The sequence below is a fragment of the Arvicola amphibius genome, chromosome 3 (genome assembly GCF_903992535.2).
Source record: "Arvicola amphibius chromosome 3, mArvAmp1.2, whole genome shotgun sequence".
NCBI classification, from domain to species: domain Eukaryota; kingdom Metazoa; phylum Chordata; class Mammalia; order Rodentia; family Cricetidae; genus Arvicola; species Arvicola amphibius.
Window position 1 is genome coordinate 173,055,610 of NC_052049.1, and position 11,532 is coordinate 173,067,141.

Sequence of the window (11,532 nt, forward strand, 5' to 3'; positions counted from 1 at the left end):
TTCAGAGGTTTAATCCATTATTATCATGGTAGGGAGCATTGCGGCATGCAGGCAGACATGGCACTGACTACATATTGATCAGAAGGCAGCAGGAAGAGAACTGTCACACTGAGCGAAGCTTGAGCAAAAGAGACCTCACAGCCCGCCCCCACAGTAACACACTTCCTTCAACAAGGCCACACTTCCTAATAGTGCCATTCCCTTTGGGATTATGGGGCCAATTACATTCAAACTACCACAAAGGTTAAAGCTAAAGGATTTCCAGGATAGCCTTGGCTATAGAATGAGACAAGACATAGCAAGCGAAAAGGACATATATATGAGCCATACTTAACATAGGAAAGCAAGGATTTTCTGTAATTACTTATCAGGGCTTCCATGAAACCATGAGTGAGTGTCAGCACTGTCAGTGTGTCTGTGAGAGCTGAACTCTTCTATGTTTTTATTGCTTCCAACTTAGACTAAAACAGCTTCTCAAAACTGCAACATTGCTCAAAAAACACCTTCAGTTTAACAGCTGCTGTCAAGTTGGAGTACCTTCTCCTCTGCCTCACTTTTCATATGTATATCATGTCCATTTCTGGGCTAATCCTAACTGCAGTTATTTTTTTTCATATTTCTTTTTCTTCAGTCTGGTATGCTTATTACCTGCATGAAAATAGTAGCTGCATTACTGAAGCTTCAATATGCTTAGTAATACCTTTCCAAAGGATTTCTATATGATATGATCACCCAAAAAAATTATATCACAGTCATTTCTTTGGGGCAGGGGTTCTTCAAGACAAGGCTTCTCTGTGTGGCCCTGGCTGTCCTAGAACTCTCTATGCAGACCAGGCTGGCCCTGAACTCAGAAATCTGTCTGCCTCTGCTGGGATTAAAGACATGCCACTACACCCAGCAAATCACAGTAATTTAAATGCTATTGTGTATTTCACTACTGAGAACTAAGAGTATCTTATAGTAAGACATGCTTTTAATCTCAACATTCAGAAAGTATTTGGAAGGTGGAGGTAGGTAAATTTCTGTGAGTTTAAGGGCTAGCCTGGTTTACCTAGAGAAAGATTCCTGGCCAGCTCAAGGCTACATATAATGAGAGCCTGTCTCAAAAAAAAAATATTTTGAAAGAAAGAAAAGAAATTAGTGAGGCTAGGGCGATGGGTCAGCTGGTAAAGTTTCTACTGCTAAGCCTGACAACTTGAGTTTGATTCCCAGAAAACACATGGTGGAACACAGTGGAAGAAGAAATTATCTCCCTTGAGTTTCCCTCATCTCCACATGTGTGCTTGAACATAACAGACAGAGAGGTAGATAAGTAGATATATGGATGGATGGATGGATGGATGGATGGATGGATGGATGGATGGATGGATGGACGGACGGACGGACAGACAGATGATAGGGAAACAGAGATAGATAACTTTTTTAATAATCAAGAGAGTAGAGGCACAATATACTTTTGTATCTTGTAGGTACTAAGACATCTTAAACAGAATATATCAGTTTCAGTACTGATCTGAGCAAAGAACTGATACAAATAGTTCCAAAGTCACTGAATCCAAAATCCCAAATAAAGCTTAGTAAAATAATCCTCTTTCCTGAGTGTAGAGTCGAAGATCCTATCGAGGCCTCCGGAAAGCCCACCAGCTAGTACAAGTCACAACATCCTGCTGTTGAATTCATTTCCCACTCCCAAGTAGGTGGCAACTTCATCTTCATAGCAGGTGTCTGGAGCTGGTGTACAAACTAGTCACTTTTTACACATGAGGGCAAAATGCCTAGAGCAATAAACAGCCAGTGGAAGAGCTAAACGATACCAATGAAGAACTGCCGCATTTGCTACCACAGAAATCTAAGATCCAAAAAGAGCAAGTAACAGTCCCCAGCTGCCAAACCCACGAACACTGTCAGGTTTGATAGCACATGCCATTATTTCCAGCACCTGTAAGGCTGGAGCAGAGAGGACTGCAAGTTCAAACACAACCTGGGCTGCATAGCAAGACTCTGCCTTAAAGAAGAAGGTATGGAATAAACACTGTTTTCCCAGCAAAGCGATACCTTTAGTAACCTAGAATGCAAAAGCAAAGCACTGCTGCAGCCCATGCAGATCAGGTGCATCCCCAAAGTCAGGGCCTTCATCATACCGCTACATAAAATGATGTCAAGTCAGTCATAAGCAGAGGTCGTTTAACTCCTCACTCAACAAACATTTGCCAAGTAGCTACTCAGTGCCAGTAATGGTTAGGTACTGGGAAATAAAGGTAAACAAAGCTAGGTGTTGTGACACTCATCTGCAATCCCAGCACTAGGGAGACTAAGGCAGGAAAATCACAAGTTCCCTACAAGTTGTCCACTGACTTCCACATGTCAATTGACCTACATGCGCGCGCACACACACACACAGAGAAAATAATAAACATATTTTTAAAAAGAGATAAAGGAAATAAAAGTTAAAAATCTTGTCCTTAGGCTAAAGAGATGGCTCAGTGATTAAGAACACCTGCTACTCCCAAAGAGGACCCAGTTTTGGTTCCCAACACTTACATCAGATGGCTCACAACCATCTGTTAATCCCAGTTACAGGGGATCTGATGCCATCATCCATCCTCTGAGGGCAACAGCCATACATGTGGTATACATACATATATACAAATATACACACATGTACATAAATTTTAAAAACATATTAAATCTCTTTTATAAGTCCTATCCTTGAGTAGTTTGAAATCTCATCATGGAAGACATTCATAACACCAAAACTGAACAAATCAGTATGGCTACTAGTCAAGCACCCCAAACTGCAGCGCATCCAAAGGAGGGACAGCCATCTATTGGGAGCTTTCATTAGGTGCAGATAATAGGAAAATAAATAACAAATGAAAATGAAAACAGGGCTGGGGATGAAGTCCAGTGGTAGAATATTAGTCCTAGCATGCAGACAGCCTGAGTTCAACTCCTCAGAAGTTGTGGGTATATGGAGAGAGGCCACACACTAAAATGAAGCATGTTGGGGTATTCACAGAGTTCACTATAACTTAAAATATTTCAGCATTTGTACAATATTAGGTCAAGCAGAGAACTGGTATGAATAGCTTCATAATTACTGAATTCAAGTTCCCAATAAAGTTTGGTCAAATAATCTTATTTCCTGAATATGGTGAGAATGAATTCAGTCACCCTCTAAAAAGTCTGTCAGACCCAAAACTATTTATAACCTTATAACTTGGCCTCAAGTATCAAAGTAATTACAGTAGAAAAGAAACTAAAAAGGTAAGGGGCCAGGTCGAAATCTTTTAAAAGGTTGCATCTGAGACATGTGAGATGCTCACAATATTTCCAGGCCACTAAGACATTATTTTCTCTTCATTGGAACTGAAGACTTCTCTAAAATGAAGGGAAGATTCCAGTAATGTAAGACTGCAAAGGATTTAAGGGTTGCTTATTTCAAATCACTCTGGTCACACCTTAATTTTCCCTTGAATATTAGTGGAATTTTGTTTTTCACTAGGGAGGTAGAGGTATGCAGATCTTTGAGTTCAAGGCCAATCTGGTATACAGAGTGAGTTCCAGAACAGCCAACTACACAAAGAAACCCCGTCTTGTAAAACCAAAAATAAATAAATAAACTGAATAATTCTCTAGCAAGCCTGCAACCTTTGGTTCACCAAAAGCATGTCTGAGACTGGGTGGTGGTGGCGCACACCTTTAATTCCAGCACTTGGGAGGCAGAGGCAGGCAGTGAGTTTAAAGCCAGCCTGGTCTACAGAGCAAGTTCCAGGACAGCCAAAGCTAAAAAAATGTCCGAGGGCTGGGAAGAAGCTAGGTGGTTAAGAGCATATGCTGAGTACTCACATCAGGTAGCTCACAACTGCTGTAACTCCAGCCCCACATGACCTGATACCCCTCTGTCCTCCTACACACACACAAATAAATAGTAATGACTAAAATTAAACAAAATAAAATGTCTGAACAGAGTGCTAGATTTTATCAAAGGTGCCCCAATAGATGACAAATCTTTCCACACAGAAAGACAGAAGCCAGGTTCCCTGAGGCCAACAAAAGAAAGTGTTCTGTCAATGGGAATGTTCACTGTTCCCGAAATTGCCAGAGAAAAAAACCTATGGATGTTGATAATGACCTTGGACTTTCTATGTGCATTCTTACCAGTACTAGAAAAAGACAATCTCAACAGTTCCTCTCACATGAGTACCAGCATGCGCACTGGACAGATCTTGCCTTCAACACCAGACCAGGCAAGTGAATCCCTCACTTCTACACAGCACCTAACTACACTTACCTACTATTATTTAGAATAGCAGTTCCTGAGTTCAGGTGCAGGGGCTCACACTTGTAACTCAACATTCAAGAAGCTGAAACAAGTGAACTGTTACAAGTTCAAGGCAGTCTAGGCTATAGTGTGAACCTGCCTCAAAAAGAAAAGGAGGAGGAAGAGGAGGAAGAGGAGGAAGAGGAAGGAGGGGTGGGATGGAAGCAGCCCCTATATAATAATACACACTAACTTTTATTAATAGCCAGCACTGATCATCTGTAAAGCACTTATGCAACATCTCCACTTCTCACTACAACCTCTAAAGGTCAAGAGTAAAGTGATAGATGTGCAAACATGAAGACATGATTTTTTATCAACAGAACCCACATATAAAGCCTAGGTATGGTATCGTGTGATAATAATCCCAAAACTGGGGAGGCAGAAAAAAGTGGATCCTCAAGACTTTCTAGCCACCAACTTATCCTACTTAAGGAAGGTCAAGGTCAGTGAGAGACCCTTTCTCCAAACACAAGGTGGACCTCTGACCTCCACACCCACACATACACAAATGAACATGCATACATATATAGATGTACACACACAACTTGCCCAGGGTCAAAGGCAAGAAATAGTTTGGTGATGCATACATGTAATCCCAGCACTTAGAAGGCTAAAGCAGGAGAATGGCAAGTTCAAGGTCAGCCAGGGATTACATAGTAAGACCTATCTCAAGAACAAATGAACAAAAAAGTAAGCAAGAAGCAAAAGAAAGGCTGAAAATTCATAGGATAAAAAGGTAGATTATTGAATCTACTTTCAAACTAAGCAACTGTAGTCTTAAATATTTTACGTTGGTATGGATTTTTGTATATTGATACAAATCTAAGGTTATTTTGTTAAACTGTATGGTTCTACTTTTGTTTAAGATATTTTGTATATTTATACAAATTTAAGGTTATTGTCCTTATACTGCACATTTGTTTCTATTTTTGCTTCAGGTATTACCTATACATCTCATACCTATATAGCTTGTCTACTTATGCAATGTGAAGTTTTAGTCCTTAAAAGCTATGCTGGATAATAAAGAAATACCAGTTAATAGTCACCTGTATCTATCAAACTTATAGTCATGTTAACTAGATTTTCTAGGTATACAGAGATATATTTCAGATAGATAATCTTCAAACACTTAAAGATCTACAGAATATGGAATTTAAAATGTTTTAATAACAGACTTTTCTCAACATAAGATGTGTCTGCTCTTGACAGCACTAATCTATTTCTAAAGAGGATGATGGGCATCAAAGAAATTCCATATAAAGTTTTCTTTTTTTGTGGCATAAACTAGCCATTAGGGAAAGAAACTGCTCTTGCCTTTACAGCTGACAGCATGTTGCTCAAACTGGACAAGCAGGACACAAAGAAAGGCAACTGTTGAACTTTGCCAAGGCAGGGTAGGACAGTCCTTCAAAATCCTGCTTCTGAAAAAAATAAAAATCTATTAGATATTCTAGGCTTGTAGGCCAAGTATGGATGCCCCAATGCTTCAGAGGAACCCTGGGTAACTGTCCAGGCAGTCAGCTGTTTCTGTCATTTGTCACATTTTTTGGGAAGTCGCTTGCTTGCATTTCCTGCATACTCAAGTAATTTTATTTCCTTCCTTCTCAGGTCTTTGATGGGGTTGATGATGAGACAGTTACAGTTATATTTCTCCTGAATCTTGGCAAAAAAACATATTAGGTACAAAACTCTGACCTCTTCAGAAGAGGACAACTAATGGAGTATCTCTATAAATTTGCCAATTACTTACGGATCGGACATTGAGAGTGAATGTATTTCTTACTTGATAATTGTTCTTGTTGTGGTTTCATTTTTGTTAAGTTATTACCTTTCCTTTCTGCTTGGACAAAACTTAATAATAATTCTTACCGTATACAGCTTTACAATGTTAGAGCTAAAACCTTTTCTTCTTAAGAGGCAAAAAAGGGCCGAGCGGTGGTGGTGCATGCCTTTAATCCCAGCACTCGGGAGGAAGAGGCAGGTGGATCTCTGTGAGTTCGAGACCAGCCCGGTCTACAAGAGCTAGCTCCAGGACAGGCTCTAGAAACTACAGGGAAACCCTGTCTCGAAAAACAAACAAACAAACAAACAAACAAAAGAGATGGGGCCTTACGTCCATCTTATTTCTGTTACTACAGGGGACAGCACTCCAAGCCATTAATATAGAGACTAAGCAAAGCCTTAATTCTCCCCAAACCACAGTATAAAGGAGAGTGTGATGATTTTTTCAAAAACCTAGACATATATATTATTTGTAAATCATTGCTCACTCAAGCACACAGAAACAAAAAATATTTTACCTCATGTTTTTTCCCCTTAACAGGTATATTTAAATAAAATAGCACAATCCCATACCAGTATGAACATATGCTTTTTGCATGAAGACAAGCAATTATTATTGCTCAAAATCAATGTACTAAAAAAAACTTAAGCCGGACTGTAGTGGTACACAACTTTAATCACAGCACTTGGGAGGCAGAGGCAGGCAGATCTCTGAGTTCAAGGCCATCCTGGTCTACAGGGTGGCCAGGTCTACACAGAGATACTCTTTCTGGGGGGACTAGGAAGACTTAACTGTTCTACTTAATAAAACCTTGCTATACCTGAGTCACTTCTTCATACATGTACAGCTACTTCGTAACTATAAACTAGCACTATTAGAATGTCAAAAGATACCACTTTAAGAGCTGCCTAACACAATTAACTGGCAGTGGTGGCACACACCTTTAATCCCAGCACCTGGGAGGCAAAGGCTGGCCGGCCGGCCTGGTCTACAGAGTGTTACAGGACAGCCAGGACTACACAGAGAAACCTTGTCCAAAACAAACAAGAATAAAAACAAAAACAACAAAAGAATTCCAGGTTGGCAAGATAGCTCTGGAGTTAAGAGTATTGCGCTCGCAGAGGACCTGAGTTTGATTCCTAGCATCCACATCACAATTGCCTATAACTCTAGCTCCTGGAAGACTAACACCTCAACCTCCACAGACACCCTCACAGACATACATGTTCATACCACATATACATAAACTATAATAATAGTAACAAATATTTTAAAAAAAAAACTTGCCAGACAGTGGTGGCAAACGACTTTAATCCCAGCACTTGGGAGGCAGAGGCAAGAAAAAAAAAGAGAAAACTTAGAATCTCTGAGTTCAAGGCCAGCCTGGTCTACAGAGCAAGTTCCAGAACAGCCAGGGCTACAGCAAAACCCAGTCTCAAGAAAGAGAGAGAGACAAAAAGAGAGAGAGAAAAAACACTTTTTCTTTTTTTTTTTAATTGATATTTATTGAGCTTTACTCCTGAGTAAATTGGGAGCATGGGGACCTTGGGGGAGAATTGAAGGGGGGAGAGGAGAGACAAGGAGGGGAGCAGAGAGAAAAAAGCTTTTTAACAGAAATTTTTCTTTTTTTTTCCAAGACAGGATTTCTCTGTGTAGCCTGGCTGTCCTGGAACTCACTCTGTAATCAAGCTGTCCTCAAACTCAAGAGATCTGCCTGCCTCTGCCTTCCAAGTTCTGGGATTAAAGGTGTGTACTACCACATGGAGGCAACAGAAATTATTCAACAAAATTAGGAAAAAACTAAGAAATTACTTAAGTGGTTTTTTGTTTGTTTGTTTGTTTGTTTTTGGTGGAGGGGTTCAAGACAGGGTTTCTGTGTGTAGTTTTGGTGCCTGTCCTGTAACTAGTTCTTGTAAATCAGGCTGGCCTTGAACTCACAAGATCTGCCTGCCTCTGCCTCCCAAGTGCTGGAATTAAAGGCGTGCACCACCACTGCTAGGCAAAAAAAAAAAAAAAAAAAAAAAAAAAATCTTAAAAAAGTCCCTAGAATTAGAACTATCAGTATAGGTACACAGCTACTTCACTTATCACTTGACAATACTAGCCTGCAAATACACAATACATCCTACACACTGATAAATTGAGATGGCACATTGATTCTGATATGGCTTTGTTCATATAGCTTTCCCTTTAAAATATATATAGACAACACTCCAACTTTTACCTGAAGAGTACATAGAAAGTTCTAGTGCACAGCTGGGAGACTCAGCTGGGGTTTACACACTGACATAGACTGTAACATGGAAACATAGCGCACAGATCAAAAGCACTGGCGACAGATAGCATTTTAGTGAAGATAATGCCCTGTGAGAGTTAGCAAAGATGCTGAAATGGTGACGACAAAGATTTAACAGATTGAATGTAATCACTTCATGGCAGTAAGAGATAATGAAATTTCTAAAGAGCTTTGAACAGCAGAAACGATAAGACTTTTTCACATCCTTCTCTATAGTTACATATACTAAATAATGGAAAATAAATCAGTGAAGTCTTTTAAATTAGCTTGGATTTATAAGAATTGTACCGAAAGCTCTAAGACTTACAATATTATTATTGGGTTTAAGTTTCTCTATCATTACAAACAATAGCCACAGTGATAAAAACAAAGTATGAGTCACAATTCAAAAAAGAGGGGAAAGGGGGAAAAAATGAACAGAGAAAGCTTTGGACTCAAATACCACTAAGAAATTCCTTACTTAAATGACTGCCAGCGACAGCCACCACTTTTGACTTTGGAGTAAGAAGGAAAGGTCCACACTGTCCTCTCCTCTGGAACAAATTCATTAACCTCCCCCCCCCCCACACACACAAACACCCACTCTAGCCTCAAAGTCCAGGCACCAATACAGTCAGCCACATCCGCCTGCGAGAGCAGGATTCTAACAGATCTGAGTCACCCACTCCCCCGCAGTAAGAGGTCATCCTCTCTATCAGAAAGCCCACTCTGCAAAGTGCTCTTGTTCTACACCCAGATCGCCACTATGACCCACATAAAGCCAAGTCCTCGACCCCAGCAGTTGCCGGCCATATTCTTCCCTCCCCAGTTCACAACACAACTCATATCGGCCTCATCCTAACCCAAAAGGCAGCCAACACTACTCCTATGACAAGTTTCCTATCAGAGAACCACTTTTAACTCGGGTACATCTGAGTCGCGAAGGACCCCATCCCGCTCTTTGCTCAACTCTTTTGTGCCCAACTAAGCTCCAGCCTTTCCAGGAACTAGTCACCAATTACCTCAGAGAAGCTAAACTCTCCAAGTCCAGTCTAATAAATTCCCACACCTCCCGAGGGGGTATGGAGGAGACGCACTCTATGTGCTTTAGGGACCAAGCCAAAGAGGCCCCTAAAATTCGAATTGCAACCACTCTCCTCAAACCACGCCACGATATGGTCAGCTTCTAGGGAGCCGGTATCAAGCATCAAAAGCGCACAGCAACTGTAGTTAAGTCCCGGTAAATACGACTCCCTTCATTGACTACGAAATCCCCAAATATCAAGCCACTGAAGCCCCGGGTGGATGCCAAGACCCCCGCCAAGCCTCCAGTCACCGGAGTTTCCCAGGTCGGACTCAGCTCCCCCAAGGCCCAAGCCGCCAGGAGTAGCTGGCTGCCCCAGGCTTCTGCACGCCGGGGACCCTAGCCGCGTCCCCATTGTTGCGGGTCCCCAGCGGCCCCGGCAGGGAGTAAGCGGACCGTAGGGACTCTCACCTCCCGTGCCACGGATCCGGGCCGCACCGGACCGGGCTGGGCCGAAGGACCTCGCGTTCCGCCGCGCTCGCCTGGACGGTGTCTGCGGCGGCGGGAGCCGGAGCTGCGGCTGAGGCGGGAAGCAGCCAGCCAGGCCCGGGCGCCACGGGCTGGCTCTGGCCGAGGGTCGGTCTTCTCCGGCGGCGGCGCTCTCAGTCTCCGCTCGCGGTCCGCACCAGAAAGCTTCCCCTCCCGTCCCTCTCACCCAGCCACCCGGACGGGAACACGAGCCACCCGCAGCAAAGTTCCGCTGTGAGTCCTGTTGTTCTTTCCCTGCGGCGAAGGGATACTAAACAGCCCTTCTTGCCTGAACAAGGTGCATGAATAAGATGCGTTTGCTACAGAGGACCTGTTCAGGAATAAGTTAGATGCAGAAAAATCCCAGGCCAGAACCTTCCTGGAAGTGCTGGGTTCAACTGAATGGATTTGCATTCATTAGCCACCAAAAACACACACTGATCAGTACAATTGAGCCTGAGCGCCTACTTTGCTCAATTTTGGGATAATGTCAAAACTTACCGGGAATGAGATGAGGCGGATCTAAGACTACATTGGCGATAAGCTCGTTGCTGTCGAGAGTCAATGCTACCACGATTGTCGCCTCCAAAAAAAGTTATTCTCCCTTAAATTGATGCAAGCCATGTAACACTTGTTCTTTCGTCCTTCATCCCTAGTCACCTCTTCATCTCGGATTTTCTGCAGAGTCGGGGATCGGGGACTGGCTGCGGATGGGGGCTTTTTTTTTTTTTAATCACTGACTCCAGCGCAAGTTAAGGTTACTGGATTTTCTCCCTGGATTTGGAGATCGTTAGCTTGTACTCCACCACTTTCTTAATAGCTGTATTGTTGTTTTTCTCACTACATTCCCTTGTCTCTTTCTTTTCCCCTCAAGAAGTGAATATGGGTGAGAGATGAAGATATTGGGTAAATGGGAGTATTTTTTTTTTAGTTTTATTTGTTTTCCTCATGAAATTAATAGTATAAAATTCTCATCTCAACTGTATCTCCCTTCTGGACTTTCACACCTCTACATATCAGATATGGCTATTTTCAGAACATATTAGGTTATCAAAATTCAAGTGTGCTTTCCCAAACTATCTTTGGGAATATAGATATGCCGCAGATACTCCCAAAAAAGGTAACACAAATTTGACATATTCTCTATTTTCCATTCTTACTCAACAGCTTGACTTCTGAAACTCTTTGATACTCTTCGCCTTGTCACCTCTTCAGAAAAGCTGAGTGTCAGTCATTTGCACCTGAAGTTTTTTAGTCGCTGTGTAATACACATAAATTTCCATTTGGATTCTTTCTGAAAATTGAAAATGTGTTCTGCTCTAAAGTTCAAACCAGGCAGTGGTGGTGTACGCCTTTAATCACAGCACTCAGGAGGCAGAGGCAGATGGTTCTCTGCGAGTTTGAGACCAGCATGATCTGTAAGAGCTAGATCCAGGACAGGTAGGGCTGGTACACAGAGAAATCCTGTCTTGAAAAACAAAAACGAAAGAGTTGAAAAGGCTCAAAAACTGAGCATATTACATGCCTGAACGAGGTAGGGAGATAGTCACAAGTTTGAGACCAACCTAATTTACATAGTAAGTACTAGACCAGTC

At 42.0% G+C, this 11,532-nt stretch overlaps 1 protein-coding gene across 1 annotated transcript in view; it reads right to left on the reverse strand.

The window, feature by feature from the left end:
• Rad54l2 (RAD54 like 2) overlaps positions 1-10,080 on the reverse strand; it is a 96,163-nt gene extending 86,083 nt beyond the window's left edge. The window contains exon 1 of the mRNA XM_038321954.1: positions 9,881-10,080. The gene's annotated coding sequence lies outside the window, so the exon portion shown is untranslated. The remainder of the gene's footprint in view (positions 1-9,880) is intronic.
• Positions 10,081-11,532: the final 1,452 nt, after the last annotated feature.